This window comes from Neodiprion virginianus, chromosome 6 (genome assembly GCF_021901495.1).
Source record: "Neodiprion virginianus isolate iyNeoVirg1 chromosome 6, iyNeoVirg1.1, whole genome shotgun sequence".
In the NCBI taxonomy this organism is placed as follows: Eukaryota; Metazoa; Arthropoda; class Insecta; order Hymenoptera; family Diprionidae; genus Neodiprion; species Neodiprion virginianus.
Window position 1 is genome coordinate 14,497,389 of NC_060882.1, and position 17,419 is coordinate 14,514,807.

Genomic DNA, 17,419 nt, shown 5'->3' on the forward strand with positions numbered 1-17,419 from the left:
GGATGGCAGGCTACGGTCTGCCCTTCACGCCATCCTTACGGCATCCGATAGAGCTGGCGGCTGGTTCCTCTTCGAGGAACGGTGCCCTCGGCCGTCGGGAGGATTTTTATCTCCCTGTTCACCGGCAGTCGAGGCGATACGGAAGGTTCGGGTGGATGCTACCCCAGGTGTATATAAAGGTGCACCAAGGTAGCCAGTGTAGTCTGATGAGACCGTCAGTAGGCGAAGTCGTCGAGAGCTGCAAACGGTAGCTAGTGGTCCCTTGTTGGTCGGAATCGTCGTCGTCCAAATACCTTGTTAGCGTGCGCCGAAGCGCGAAATAAAGAATTTACAAAAAAGAATTAGTTAAAAGTAGTTATCGCCTATTTTGTATCGAGTTCGGTTGGAGTACCCTGCTGAGGACGCGTAAACTAAAAATAATAGCGGTTGTGTGCCCTTGTGACGGGCGATTCTAAAACGCCACGTTACAGTATACAACACAAATTATACAATAATATAAATGAAATGAATAAATGCAATTCAATCAAAAAATTAATGTATATGGATGATAATCAAATTAAATCATTCATTTTTCTTAAATTGAAGAATAATTACTTTTCAAAAATCGAAAATATCAAATTGAATAACTAATCATTGATCTGTCTGTATGTGTTCTCTGAACACTTCAATAAGTTCTAATCCATTGTATAGATATTTCAAATTACAATCCATAAAGGTCACTGAATGGCATTTTTTCAATGAATAATATTTTTATAATCAATAATAGGTAAGCAGATGATTAAAAACTATATAGGATTTTTTTAATAATTATATTTATTCTTAAAAAATTTAATTCATCTGAAAACATTCTCTTTTGAATTCTTTTTCCTTCAAAAGGTAATTGAAAATTATAATATAAATAAATTATAAATGGATAATAAATTTATTTATCATTTCTTCCATTCAAATGATGATATATGTATACATATACACAAATTATACAATCATATAATTGAATATCAATGAAGGCAATTGAATCAAATAATCAATTCACATGAATGATAATTCATTTGAATAAATCATTTTTCTCGAATTGAAGAATAATTACTTTTTAGAAATTAGGAATATGAAATAAATAACTAATCATTCATCTATCTGTATGTTTTCTTAAAACTTTTTGATAAATTCTAACCCATTCTAAAGATGATCCAAATCGCAATTCATAAAGACATTGAATGGCATTTTTGAAGTAAATAGTATTTTTATTTCAAATAATATGTGAGCAAATATTCGGAAAATATATGAAATTCTTTTAACACTCATATTCATTTTTAAAAAATTCAATTAATGTGAAAATTTTTTTTTTTCTAAATTCTGCTCTTTTTGCAAGTAAATTGAAAATTATAATATATATAAATGAAATATGTATGATAAATTCATGCATCATTTTTTTCATTCAAATAATGATATATATATATATAGATATATTTAGATATAGATATATATATATGATCTATATATATATATATATATATATATATATATATATATATATATACACACACAAATTATACAATAATATAATTGAAATGGATGAATGCAATCAAATTAAATAATCAATCGACATGAATGATAATTAATCCTCAAATTAAAGAATAATTACTTTTTGAAAATAAAAAAGATGAAATTGAATAACTAATCATTCATCTATCTGTATGTTTTCATTAAACTTTACAATGACTTCTAATCCATTGTATAGATGTTCCAAATTACAATCTATAAAGGTCATTGACTGGCATTTTTTCAATGAATAGTATTTTTATTTCAAATAATGTGTAAGCAAATATTTGGGAAATATGTGAAATTTTTTTCAAAACTTATATTTATTTTTGAAAGATTTAATCAATGTGAAAATCATTTTTTGTTTTCATATACTTCTTTTTTTGAAAGTCAATTAAAAATTGTAATACATATGAATAAAACACGGATAATGAATTCATCTATCTTTTTTTTTATTCGAATAATGATATATATATATATTTATATTTATATATATCATCACTATGAATATAATATTTATATACATAAATACACAAATTATACAATGATATAATTGAATATCAATGAAGGCAATCGGATTAAATAATCACACGATATGAACAATAATTAATTTGAATGAATAATTTTTCTCAAATTGAAGAATAATTGTTTTTAAAAATCAAAAATATGAAATCAAATAAATAATCATTCATCTATCTGTATGTTTTCTCAAAACTTTTCGATAAGTTCTAATCCATTTTAAAGATGTTCCAAATTGAAATCCATCATGACATTGAATGGCATTTTTGGAATGAATAGTATTTTCATCATAAATAATGTGTGAGCAAATATTTGGAAACTATATAAAATTTTTTTAATACTTATATTCATTTTTTAAAAATTTAATTCGTGTGAAAATTATTTTTTTTTCTTAATTCTCCTTTTATTGAAAGAAAATTGAAAATTGTCATGTATATTGTAACAACGGGGGAAATTAAGAAAGGTCTAAGAGAATCAAAGAGTTCTCTGTGCGATTTAAGCGAACGCCGAGCCAAAGAAGTCTCACAAACAAAGAATATTTTAGAAAGAAAATAGATGTATTTGGACACAAGCTCTCTTTTTAAAGTCTAGAGACTGACTGTTTTTACAATAATGTCGGTTGACGCAGCAACCTTATTCTTTTTAAAGACATAAGAGGTTTATAAACGCCTTTCATCTATGATGACTACTAGATCATTTAAAAGGGGACAAAACGGGTGATTTCACCCTTTGTAACATTACTCCCCCTCGAGGAAAAGAGTCGACCCGACTCGGAAAAGATAAACAATCACAAAAAATGTGATCTAGCAGTCAGTGCTCGAAGGTGAGTTAAAGCTGTGGCTCTAAAAATTAAAAGACTCCCTTTTTACTATCTGGCATTTGCCCACAGTCTCAAGGTAAACCACAGCAAACTTTGAGCAGATAGTTGAGCGTTCAATTGAATTTCAAAATTTGTGTGCCTTGTTTTATGAAGGTAAGTGTTAAGGGTGAGTTAGTGAGTTCTTCATGAATTTGAGACATCAAAATCATCTGGATCGTCGTCGAAAAGAAAATTCATTCCTCTTCAGGGAAAATAGTCCGGTGAATCAAACACAGATGAGTACGACGAGGCGGGAAACCATAACTGGGAAAACTCTGAGTCCTAGACAACGTAAAGGCTGATTCCCTTTGAGAACCGACACAGGAAACAGGAAAAAGGAATGGGTGACTGAATCCAAGACTTCTTCAAAAACAGCACACCCTAGAGTTTGGAGGACAAATGTGAGTGGTGGTAAAACAATTTAAATTCACTAAGTGAATTTGGGAGAATACACGAATAAAATAAATTAAATATGTATTCAAAAGAAAAGGAACGATCTTATCTGAATATCCGGAGAACCCAGGCTAAGACCGGACAAATAGCACAGTTGGAGGTATCATCGGGAACAGCTAAAGGTGGCAGATTCGTCGGGGAAAATCTATAAAAACTCCAAGAAACTGACATATTGGTTAGAAAAATAAGAGAGGATCGACCAATCGCTCACTACTTCATCCAAGCGCAGAACCGAAGCACTCTTCAAGCCAAAGAAATCGATGTATAAAAATTTCTCGTATCGAACAACATCGAACTAACTTTAACCTGTCAACGAACTTTCTAACCTTTAGAGAGCTACTGAAACAATGCCCTTGACTGAGAAGGAGCTAAGCGATCCAGATGAACGACTTTGGATTTGGTACGAGGGGAACGTCTAATTCTGAAAACAACGTCGTTAATCCGATCAACAATAAAATAAGGACCTTCCCAAATACTTTGGAGTTTGGGACAACGCCCTTGTTGTCGACGAGGTTGAAATAACCAAACGGAATCTCCCTTCTCAAATTTTAAACTTCTAGCTCTAATGTCATAACGATCCTTAGTCTTATCGGAGACCATACGAATTCTTTCCCTAGCAAATTCATGAACCTCGTCCAATTTTTGACGGACAACGAAATTAAAAATCACCTGGGACGAAGCCACGGAAGGATTGACGCTCTTTTTTGAATCTGACGGAAGTCGAAGATCCCGACCTGTCAACGTCATAGCTGGAGAAAAACCGGTGGTGTCGGGAATTTCAGAGCGATACGATAAAAGAAATAAGGGAATCCACTCATCCCAATCTTTCTGATCCTGATCAACAAAAGAAGAAAGATAACGAAGAAGCGTCTTATTCAATCTAATCTTTCTACCATTCCATTAGACTGCGGATGCAAAGCGGTGGTACGAGTTTTTCTAATCCCTAAAATTTGAAGGAACTCCTTCATCAAATTCGACTCAAAATTTCGACCCTGATCTGTGTGTAATTCAAGAGGAGCTCCGTAACGACAGACGAATTCTCGAACGAAAGCTCGAGCAACGGTGTTAGCTTCTTGATTCGGAATTGGGACTACTTCTAACCACTTTGTAAAATAATCTGCTATCACCAGGGCATACCGATTTCCTGACCTAGAAAGAGGAAGAGGGCCTAGGATATCCATTGCGACTCTTTCAAATGGAGCTCCTACGTTATATATTTAAAGAGAGCTCTTCCCTTTTTCACGAGGTCTCTTCTTGGCTAAACAAACCGTGCAAGTTCTGCACCAATTTTCAACGTCAGCTCGGCAGTGAGCCCAAGAATACCTTTCTCTGATCCTACCCAAAGTCTTATTAGAAGCGAAATGGCCACCGACAGGTGAATCATGAAAGCTTGACGAAATCTCGGCTAACTTTTCTCTAGGAACCAGAAGCTGCCAACGTACCGACCTGGAGTCAGGTGATTCCCATTTCCTATAAAGCAACTGATCAAGGAGAAACAAGGAGTCCCACTGCGCCCAGTAAATTTTCAAAGACTGACTCATAGAAGATATTTCTTCCCACTGAGGCCTGACTCCTGTGGATTTCCAATTCCGAACAAGGAGGAGATCTGAATCTTTTCCCTGGGCGATGATCCAGTCTTCTTTATTTTCAACGAGAGAAATTTGACGAACGTTAAGCAAGGGATCTAGCTGTTTATTTAAACGAGAGCACTGTTTGCAATCGTCCCCGTACGGACGACGAGAAAGTGCATCAGCATTACCATGCAGAACTCCGGGACGGTGTTTAATTTCGAAGTCATATTGTCCTAACCTCTCCAACCATCGAGCTACGCGGCCTTCAGGTGATTTGAACGAAAGAAGCCAAGTTAAGAAAGCATTGTCTGTCCGAATCAAAAATTTCCTTCCATAAAGATAATGATGGAAATGGCAAATAGATTTTACCATCGCTAATAATTCCCTACGGGTAACACAATAATTGCGTTCCGGTTTAGACAAGACCCGACTGAAATAACTAATAACACGCTCTTGGTTATCCTAAATTTGAGACAAAACCCCACCTATACCACAGAGAGAAGCGTCAGAATCTACGATGAATTGAGAATCGGAGATGGGATAAGCTAATATCGGTGACGAAGTTAATAATTTTTCAAGAAGAACAAAGGCTCCTTCGCGTTCGGAAGTCCAATCAAAAACAACTTTAATTCCTGTAAGAGCATGGAGGGGTCTCGCTATAGAAGCAAAGCCCTTAACGAAACGTCTGTAATAAGTACAAAGTCCTAAGAAACTTTGAACCTTTGCTTTTGAATCGGGACGAGGCCAATTCAAGACCTTTTCTATTTTAGAAGGATCTGTCTCAACTCCTGTTACGTTCCGAGAGGAACGTTTCGAGTCGACTCTGATTCGCCGCGTGATTTAAATTGTTCTCCTGACTTACGTAGTTGGTATATGTAAATCTCGGAATCCGCTGATCAGCTCCTCAGATCTCCTCGTTCAATTCGCCTACAATTCTGAAAGTTTGTTAGGTAGGGCTCGTGCCAACCATCACTATGCGTGATTGAAATAATTATTTATGACAACACATGGGTTAATTACACATTTATTAACGGTCTCGTTCTAGTTCTCGATGGTAGGTTTACAATCGTGGTACAGATTGGTGTTAATCACTATCGCAGTGACAAACTGATAACAAGTCTCGAAGGTTCTGAATGACTTATAATGAGTTTATTCTAGGATTTCGGTAGAGATCTGATCTGTTCTCTATGATGTCTGAAGTTCTTCTAATTATTCTGTTTTTGGGAAGGTTGACTTAGAGGGAAAGTAGGAGGAGTTCAAAAGGAGTCGCGGTTTCTCGCGGGTCTCGGATGATTGGTTGAGGATGATGAAATAATTGGGGGTAAGGTTTCTGGTTCGTGCGTGGGATCTCGGTGGTGGATTAGCGCGAGGTAGTTGGTTTAGAGAAGCAAGCGGCGAAGCGCTGATTGGTCTTGTTATCGTTAAAATAAGGGCGCTATCCTGAATTCTGGGAATAGGGGTTTCTTTCTCTGTGAGCTATCCGTGATTTCTCTTCCCACGTTTCCGGTGTTTTGTCTTTTTGGTTATCTTAACTGTTGCAGGTTTATTATTTTGGGTTATTACGGTTGAATGGGAAAAAATATATATATAACATGTATGTTATGAATTTGACTGATGAAATAACGGTTAATCTAGCGTGTGAGAACTGTTGATATAAGAATTTGGACGTTGTGATGGTAACTATGTGCGTTGGTGTTAATCTACGATTATCGGTAAGAGCACGTAGGGCTCTCTTATGGTAACTGCACGTTGGTCAGGTAGAGCGCAGAGAGGGCGCCGCCGTGGATACCGGCTGGCACGTAACACTCCTACCGCTGAAACGACGTGTCCGAGAAAAGTTACTTCCTTTCTAAAAAAATGACATTTTTTGGGACTCATTTTTAGACCAGCTTGGAATAAACGACTAAAAACTTGCTTAAGTTTTTCCAATTCTTCATCAAAAGTCTTACCAAACACAATGATGTCATCGAGATAAACTAAACAAATCTTGCCAGTCAGACCTTGAAGGGCGAATTCCATCGCTCTTTCGAAGGTAGCTAGTGCATTACAGAGGCCAAAAGGCATAACTTTAAATTGCCAAAGTCCACCTAAACCTGTGACAAAAGCTGTTTTCGCTTTGTCTAACAGATTCATTTCAACTTGCCAATAACCACTCTGTAAATCAATCGTAGAGAACCAACGGGCACCAGAAATTAAATCAAGGGTATCTACTATCTGAGAAAGCGGATATGCATCTTTCTTGGTGATCTCGTTCAACTTCCTATAATCTATACGAAACCTCTTGGAACCATCTTTTTTATTGACCAAGACAATGGGAGAAGCCCACGGACTAGAAGACGGCTCAATAACATCTGCTGTTCTCATATCCTCTACTAATTTTTCAACTTCCCTGCGACCGTTTAAAGGAAGCCGTCTAGCTGTCTGTTTAATCGGAGCGTTATTCCCTACATCTATCGAATGCTTAGCTATGGTACATCTCCCGATGTCGGCAGAGTCTTTAGCAAAAGTCTCTTTAAAATCGTTAAAAAGGCAAACAAGACTGTTAGTCTGAGCGATATCTAAATCTTTAGAAGACCTAGTAAAGAGTTCCGTGAGATAAGAAGGAACGACTAAAGAGTCCGACACATGTTTTAAAACGCGCAAAGACGAGAGGGTTTCTTTCTGTTCAGAAGAGTTGATAAACCTAGACGTTTTGAGGTTGATTTTACGGTAACCAGAACAGAGAGTCGAATCCCCGGTAGAAATGACGCAGTTGTGAGCGGAAAGAAAATCTACGCCCAAAATGCCTTCATCTTCTATATCAGCTACTAGAACTTCATGTGGGGATTGAACACAATCCGCTACTGTTACCTGCACGACCATCTTACCTACGACAGGGGTAGTTGCTCCGGTAGCAGTGCAAATAGATACAGAAGGATTAATTGAAGCAAGAGACGAAATCATATCAGGACGAACAACGGAAATTTCGGCTCCAGTATCTATCACCCGCAAACAACTTAGTCCGTTAACGGAACCTTTAGCATATAGGCCGGTACGACGCAGGCCTCCAACCACGAACTGTGAAGCAATAGGGCTAAGGAACTTGGAAGAAACCGATGATATCCGCCCTTTCGAAACATCGGTAGCTAGTTTCCCGAATTCTGAGAAACAGAAGGTTGCGCTGCCCAAACCGGATAAGAGGGAGCCCTCTTGGAGACATTTTTGCGCCACGAATCTTCCGCAGTCTTCAACTGACGGTCGAGTTTAAAACAATTCTTCGCGATATGTCCTCTTACGCCGCAAAACTGGCACTCTGAGACAGGCCGATTGGAGTTTGATCTATTGTAACGAGAGAAACCACTATTTTTCCTTCCTGGAAGAGAATCTGAGCTAGGCTGATTGACTGAAGGACGGGACGAAGAATTTTCTGAAGGTTCAGCTTGGCTCAATCGATGAAGTTGACGCGAACCTAAATCCGCCTCGTTTATGGCTTCTAATTCTAAGCCCTTAATAATTGCTTCATGTAGAGAACTTGGAGCTGCGAGCCTCAGATGATACCGAAGCTCCGGATTCCGAATTGCATTAATGAATTTCGCCCGAGCTATCTGATCTCTAGCTTTTTCTGCACAATCAGTAAGGGAATGTCGAGCGAGACGTTCGATGTCATTTCCGAGAGAGGCTAAATCTTCCTTGGGCCCTTGATGTCTATTTTCAAACTGAGTAAAATAAAGTTTGGAAAGATGTTCTTCGCCAAACCGGAGTTTAAGAGCCGCACAAATGCTGTCGAAATTTTCAGAATCCGAATCTGAAAGCGATCCAAGAACTACCAAAGCCGGACCAGACAAAGACGCTGTCAAATTAGCTGCTTTCTGGGACGGATTCCAACCATTAACCTTACTAATCATGTTAAACTGACGTTCGTATAGACTCCAAGCAGACGAACCGTCATACGAACCCGGCTTCAAATTCGATTGATTCGAGGGCAACTCTACAATACTCGCGGGAGGTACAGAGACCTGATTGAGTCCGAACGAGCTCTGAGTCTGCGGAGGGAGAACATTGACAGTTCCGCGCGAATTTAAAAAGGCCAAGAACTCTGACTGAATATCTACGCTAGGATGAGACGACGCGACAGGAGGCTCAACTACTTCCGAAATATCACGTGACGGAACATCGTGGCATCGCGGAAAAGAGCTAACCTGAGCTTGTCGCGAGACATGAGCAGGTGGGAAATTTTTAGCAACTAGGGGAATTTCGCCTTCCCCATAAATAGCGTCAGACCTTGATTGATCCGGAATTGAATGAATGGAGGTCCTCCTTGCTGGGACCGGGACTAAACGAAGAGAAGTCCTTCTACCTGGGGACGGAACTGGGCGTATTGGGAATTCCTGCGGCCGCTCCTGAAGCTTCTGCACACCTTGCAGGATCCCGATCAGCGCCTGGGACACGATTTCCTGTTGTTGACGTTGTTGCGAGAGGAGTTCGTGCAGAAGATTCTGCTGTTCTTGTTGCTGCAGTTGTTGCTGTTGTTGGTGTTGTTGTTGCTGTTGTTGATGTTGTTGTTGTTGCTGTATCTGTCGCATCAGTAAATCTTGATTTCCTTGGATGAGCTCTGCCAAGAGAGCTAGTTGGGGCTGGGGCTGAACCTCAGCTCCCAAACGAGGAGAAACGGGAGGAAACGCCGGTTCAAGGGAGCGCTGACACGACGAAACGCGTCCGGCAGCCCGCCGCTCCGCGCGTGATGCTCTCGGAGATCTTCGCATTTTTTTTTTTTTTTTTGTATTCTTTTTATCACTCAAAATCCACTCAAAACTCTGTCGAGATTCAGAAGAATCCCACTTCTGACACCAATGTAACAACGGGGGAAATTAAGAAAGGTCTAAGAGAATCAAAGAGTTCTCTGTGCGATTTAAGCGAACGCCGAGCCAAAGAAGTCTCGCGAACAAGGAATATTTTAGAAAGAAAATAGATGTATTTGGACACAAGCTCTCTTTTTAAAGTCTAGAGACTGACTGTTTTTACAATAATGTCGGTTGACGCAGCAACCTTATTCTTTTTAAAGACATAAGAGGTTTATAAACGTCTTTCATCTATGATGACTACTAGATTATTTAAAAGGGGAAAAAACGGGTGATTTCACCCTTTGTAACAATATGAATGAAATATGTATGATAAATTCATTCATCATTTTTTTTTTTTCGAATAATGTTACATATAATATATACACACAAATTATACAATAATTTTGTTATGACATCACACACGCGGAGCGTGTGACACCTTAGGCAGATAGGCTTATCCCTTTTCCCCGCCAGCGCATCTTCTGTTTACTTAGACTTTGTGAATTGTATTCATTCGTACTCAGTCTACTGAAGCGTCAAGTCCGGAATAAACCTTGTTCTCCATAAGATTGCCTCTCCCAAGTTTCATTTTCCTATTTCCTAACATCAGAAGTGGGATACGTGAATACTGTATTTTTTCTACTTTTTCGCGAGTGGACTCGAGATCCCAATAATGCCTTCGGGCAGACGTGACGGTCGTTCGAGCACTTTCTCGGGTTCGAGTGATATGAGTGATTTTCGAACATTTATGCAATCCTTGGTGAGGAACGCGAAACAGACCTCTGAAGTCGTCGTAGTGCCGCCATTCAATCCGAGTAGAAGTGCTGGGTACACGGCTGAGGCTTGGTGTGGACAACTGGAGAAACTCCAGCGCATTCATGGATGGACGGATACGGAACTTCTTGGCAGAGCGGAAAACAATCTCTTTGGCAATGCTAAAACTTGGTGGGAGACCTGGACCCCCGATAATCGGGAGTGGGAAGGGTTCCGTATATCGCTAACTCATACCTTTCCGTCAGTCAGGAATTATTTACACGAGATTCGAGACATTGTGAATAACACTACGCGCCGAGCTCACGATTCCAAAACAAAAACTTTCAAATGTCATCATTGCGGGATCCCCGAGCACAAACGGCACAAGTGTCGTAAGTTGATGCGAGAGTTGAGCTCTAGTAAAGGGGGTGAACCGTCCACAATGACTTGCAACTTTTGTAAGAAACCGGGGCATATCGAAGCAAATTGTTTCAAAAAGGAACGAGCACCCAACCAAGTGGTGCACGCCTTTTCAAAGCCGGGACGTAAGAACGACGAGATCATCATTATTAGAAACAAAGTGTTTTCTTGCTTGCTCGATACTGGAGGTGACTGTAGTTTGATATCGGACCAAGCAGCTACGCGCTGCAATTTGACGCGCACACCACGACGATTGGAACTCTCAGGGTTAGGCGGCTGCACAGTCACCTCAACTGAAGTAGTAGAAACACTAGTATCGCTTAAGGCCGTTGACTTTATCTGTACGCTACATATTGTTAACAACTACGATATGCCAACGGATGTACTGATCGGACGCGATGTCATTGACCACGGACTTGCATTCACGTATGACGCCGAGTGTCTCAAAGTCGTGCGCGCAAAGCACGCAGAGGAAGTTTTTCGAAGCGATCACGCCACGGTTTCGACACTCTGCAAACAAGACATAAAAACAGGACTGGCCGGAGCAGACCGGGCGCCACTGTCAGACCTACTCGACAAATTTGGAAAAAATTTTACAACGGGAAAGCAACTAACCACCGTCAACAACGCCGAACTCACCATAAAACTCAAACGCGACACCACATTTTTTTATCGCCCGTATCGAATGTCCCTTGCCGAACGACAAAAGGTTAAAGAAATCATAGAAGACTTACTGAAAAATCAGATAATACAACCAAGTAACTCACAGTATGCAAGCCCTACGTTGTTGGTGCGAAAAAACGAAAATGAAGATCGCATGTGTCACGACTTCAGACGGCTCAATGAACTCACAGTAAAGGATCGTTACCCAATACCGCGAATAGACGACCAGTTAGATCGCCTGGGGAAAGGAGTATTTTTCACGAGTCTTGATATGGCTTCGGGGTACTACCAGGTGCCAATAGCTAAAGATTCACGGGACAAGACATCATTTGTAACGCCGGATGGGCAGTACGAATACCTACGAATGCCGTTTGGCCTAGCTAATGCTCCTGCCGTATTTCAACGAGCTATAAGCAACGCGCTCGGGAACTTACGTTACACGATTGCTCTAGTATACTTAGACGACGTTCTGATTCCGTCAAAGACCATCGATGAGGGTTTGCGTAACTTGAAAATAGTACTCCAAGCACTCACTAGCGCCGGCTTTTCACTAAATTATAAAAAATGTAGGTTTCTCGAAACAAAAATAGAGTACCTGGGTCATGAAATATCCGCGTCTGGTATACGCCCAACAGACAAGAAAATTCAAGCGCTAACACAAAGTCCTGTTCCAACCTGTGTTAAACAAGTCAGACAATTTGTGGGCCTCGCAAATTACTTCAGAAGATTCATTCTAGCCTTCGCAATACTAATATCACCTATTACCGCGCTGATGAAAAAAGACTCGATCTGGAACTGGACAAGTGAGTGCGAACTAGCGAGAGTTAAAATCATCACGATATTAACTAGCAAACCAATTATCAAAATATTTGATCACGGAAAACCAACAGAACTTCATACCGATGCGAGCAGTATAGGAGTGGCCGCAATACTTATGCATTGGGACGGGGAAAACCGGGTAGTAGTAGCCTACTTTAGTAAGAAAAATTCCTATGAAGAAAGTAAACGTCATTATTACGAGTTGGAAACATTAGCAGTCGTAACTGCAGTTAAACATTTGAGATGCTATCTGCTCGGGATTAAATTCAAGGTTGTCACGGATTGTGACGCGGTCAAATCCACAATGGTAAAACGTCATATCAGTGGGAAAGTGGCTAGATGGTGGACCTACCTACAAGATTTTGAATTTGAAATTGAGTATCGCGCGGGAAAGAAACTTGCACACGTGGATTACCTGAGCCGAAACCCAGTTATGATTATGAAAAAGAATTGTATTCCTTGGTTAGTGGCTAAGGAAGATGAAGTTCAACAAATTATAAATGAAATAAGAGAAAATCAGAACGCAGAACTGCGCAAGTTATACACGGTTAAAGATGGTATGTTGTATCGACGAATGATCAACCCCGGCGGAAAAGAGACACTTTGTGGTACGTACCGAAGATAGACAGGCTTCGAATTCGTCGCACATATCACGACGACTTGTCACATGTATCTGGTGACAAAGGGTATGAAGTAGCGTCGAAAACATACTGGTTCCCTAGAATGAGACACACAATCGTGAAATACGCAAGACGGTGTTTAAACTGTACGCTAGGCAAAGGGAACAGAGGCAAATCAGCAGTCAAATTAACACTTCGCGAACGAGCAAAGACCCCGTTCGATACAGTCTACTTAGACTTTTTGGGACCATTACCTGCCATAGATGGCCAGAAGCACATGTTGTCATTAGTAGATGAATTCACCAAATTTTGCATCTTGAAAAGTGCTCCAGCCGCGAACGCAGTTAACGTCATAGCAATGCTTGAATTGCAAACTTCATTATTTGGCGCCGCTAAAATGATTTATGTTGACCGTGGAAAAGCGTTCGATTCGAACATAGTCTCGGATTATTGTACAACGACAGGAACGAAGACCCACTACACAACTACTGGTAATCACAGGGGAACAGGTACCGTAGAAAAGATGATTCAAGGCATTCGCGAAAAAATCGTGCCAGCCCAAACAGATTGGACAAAAGAATTGACAAAAATTCAGCATTCTTCTAATATCACAAAAGCGTCCGCGACAGGCTTTACACCGTTAGAACTATTAACCGGTCGAACGGACGTCCCACGAACGGACGCAGTTGCAGAAGCAGTATCAATCGTTTCCGACGAATCGATTGATCAAAAACGCCGACTGGCGATCGAACGCAGTCAATCATATGCCAAAATGTACACCGATAAATGGAACGAGAAACATGGACCCATGATTGAGTTCGATGTTCCTGATTTGGTGTGCATAAAATCGAATAATACTCAAGGCAAACTCGGAAAAGCATACGACGGACCACTCAAAGTCATTGGAGCATTGGACAATCATCGATACGAGCTCCACAACTTGCAGACTGGACGCAAAGTTATATGCTCATCAGATCAGATGAGAAGATAGCCTACCCAGTCGGAACAGACTGCCCATGTTGGTAAGCTAAAATTTCCGTTGGCTGTGTATTCAGAAACAAGGCCCCGTATGGGAATCTACAATTTCTGTTGGCTGTGTATTCAGCAGCAAGGTCCTGTATCGGAAATTGCAACCTCTGTTGGCTGTGTACTCAGCAACGGAAGGACTCAGATCAGACCTGTTGCGAAAGAAGAGAAAAAAAAAAGTTACATCTTGATACCGCATAGTACTAATGTACATGGACAGCACCAGATCTGCTGTCAGATTCCTCATCTGTTTGAGAATAGCTCCTAGAGGGATACAAACGCGTTCGAGGACGATCGCATCGTCAGAAGGGCCGTGTTATGACATCCACACACGCGGAGCGTGTGACACCTTGGGCAGATAGGCTTATCCCTTCTCCCCGCCAGCGCATCTTCTGTTTACTCGGACATTGTGAATTGTATTCATTCGTACTCAGTCTACTGAAGCGTCCAGTCCGGAATAAACCTTGTTCTCCATAAGATTGCCTCTCCCGAGTTTCATTTTCCTATTTCCTAAGAATATAATTGAAATGAATAAATGCAATTAAATTAGATAATTAATCGATATGAATAATAATTAATTTGAATCAATCATTTTTCTCAAATTGGAGGATAATTACATTTGAAAATTTAAAAATATGAAATTGAATAACTAATCATTTATCTATCCGTATGTTTTCTCTGAACTTCTCAACAAGTTCTAATCCATTGTATAGATGTTTCAAATTACAATCCGTGAAGGTCACTGAATGGCATTTTTTCGACGGATAATATTTCTATATTAACAAATATGTTAGCAGATAATTAAGAACTATATAGGATTTTTCTAATAATTATATTTATTTTTAATAAGTTTAATTCATCTGAAATTTTTTTTTTTTATTTGAATTCTTTTCTCTTTGAGAGTTAATCGGAAATTATAATATGAATAAATAAAACATGAATAATAAATTTATTTATCATTTTTTTCATTTAATCAATAATATATATAAGCAAATTATACATTTTCATTGTTGAGTATAAATGTTGGCAAATTATTCAAATAATTTCATCACATACAGGATAATAATTTGATGATTAATTTTTCTTGAATTGAACAATATCTGTTTTTAAAAATTCAAAATGTGAAATCGAAAAACTAATCACATGTGTATCTGTATGTTTTTTTTTTGAACTTTTCAATAAGATACAATCCACTGTATAAATTTCCAAATTACAATCCATAAAGTACATCAAATGGCACTTTTTGATTGAATAATATTCTCAATATAATTAACCTGTAAGCGAATAATTAGAAAGTATATAGTATTCTTTTATTAATTATATTCATTTTGAGAAAATTTAATTCATGTAAAAAATTTTATCTTCTTCAAATTCATCTTTTTTCGAAAGCTAATTGAAAATTATAATATATATGAATCAAATATAAATAATAAATTTATTTATCATTTTTTTTTATTCAATCAATTATATATATATATACAAATCACACGATAATATAATTGATTTTATATGTGGGCAAATAAATTAAATAACTTGATGATATAAAAAATGATAATTGAAATGGATCGTTCTTCTTGAATTAAAAAATAATTATCTTCAGAAATTAAAAATACAAAATTGAATAACCGATCATTTAACTATCTGTATATTTTCTACAGGCTTTTCGATAAGTTCCAATCCATTGTATACATGTTTCAAATTACAATCCATGAAGTACATTAAATGGCATTCTTCGAATGAATACTATTTTTTTTTTGTTTATATGTGAGCAAATAATTGAGAAATGTATAGAATTTTTTTCATAGTCACATATATTTCGAATAAATTCAATTGATGTGAAAATTTTTTTTTTCAAATCCTTTTTTTTTTGAAATTTAATTAAAAATTAAAATACATACAAATAGAATATGGATAATAAATTTAATTATCATTTCTTTTATTCGAATAACGATATATGTGGAAATATATATATCTATATTTATATATATTTACACAAATTATACAATCATATAAATAAATATGAATAAAGGCAATTGAATCGAATAATTAATTGATATGGATGACAATTGATTCAAATAAATCATTTTTCTCAAATTGAAGAATAATTACCCCTTAAAAATCTAAAATATAAAATCGAATAACTAATCATTCATCTATCTGCATGTTTTCTTAAAACTTTTCAATGAGTTCTAATCCATTACGAAGATGTTCCAAATTGAAATCCATAAAGACATTGAATGGCATTTTTGGAATGAATAGTATTTTTATTTCAAATAATATGTGAGCAAATATTTGGAAAATATATAGACTCTTCTTAATACTTATATTCATTTTTAAAAAATTTAATTATTGTGAAAATGATTTTCTTTTTCCAAATTCTGCTTTTTTGAAAGTAAATTGGAAATTATAATATATATGAATGAAATATGTATGATAAATTCATTCGTCATTTTTTTTATTCAATATATATATCATTACTTGAATAAAAAAAATGGTGAATGAATTTATCATACATATTTATAAATATATGAAATTCTTTCAACACTCATGTTCATTTTTAAAAAATTCAATCCATGTGAAAATAATTTTTTTTCTAAATTCTGCTCTTTTTGAAAGTCAATTAAAAATTATAATATATATGAATTGAATATATATAATAAATTCATTCATCATCTTTTTTATTCAAATAATGATATATATATATATATTATATCACATATCATATATCATATATCATTATATATATATATATATATATATATATATATATATATATATATATATATATCATTATTTGAATAAAAAAAATGGTAAATGAATTTATTATACATATTTCATTCATATATATTGTAATTTTTAATTGACTTTTAAAAAGAGCAGAATTTAGAAAAAAAAATAATTTTCGATTGATTGAATTTTTTAAAAATGAATATGAGTGTTGAAAGAATTTCATATATTTTCCGAATATTTGCTCACATATTATTTGAAATAAAAATACTATTTATTTTAAAAATGCCATTCAATGTCTTTATGGATTGCAATTTGGAACATCTTTAAAATGGGTTAGAATTTATTAAAAAGTTTTAAGAAAACATGCAGATAGATGAATGATTAGTTATTCAATTTCATATTTTTAATTTTTAAATAGTAATTATTCTTCAATTTTAGAAAAATGATTAATTTAAATTATTTGTTATTCATGTCGATTAATTATTTAATTTAATTGCATTCATCCATTCCAATTATATTATTGTATGATTTGTGTGCATATATATATATATATTCATCATGTCTATATATCTATATCTATATATATCTTTATATATCATCATTTGAATAAAAAAATTGATGAATGAA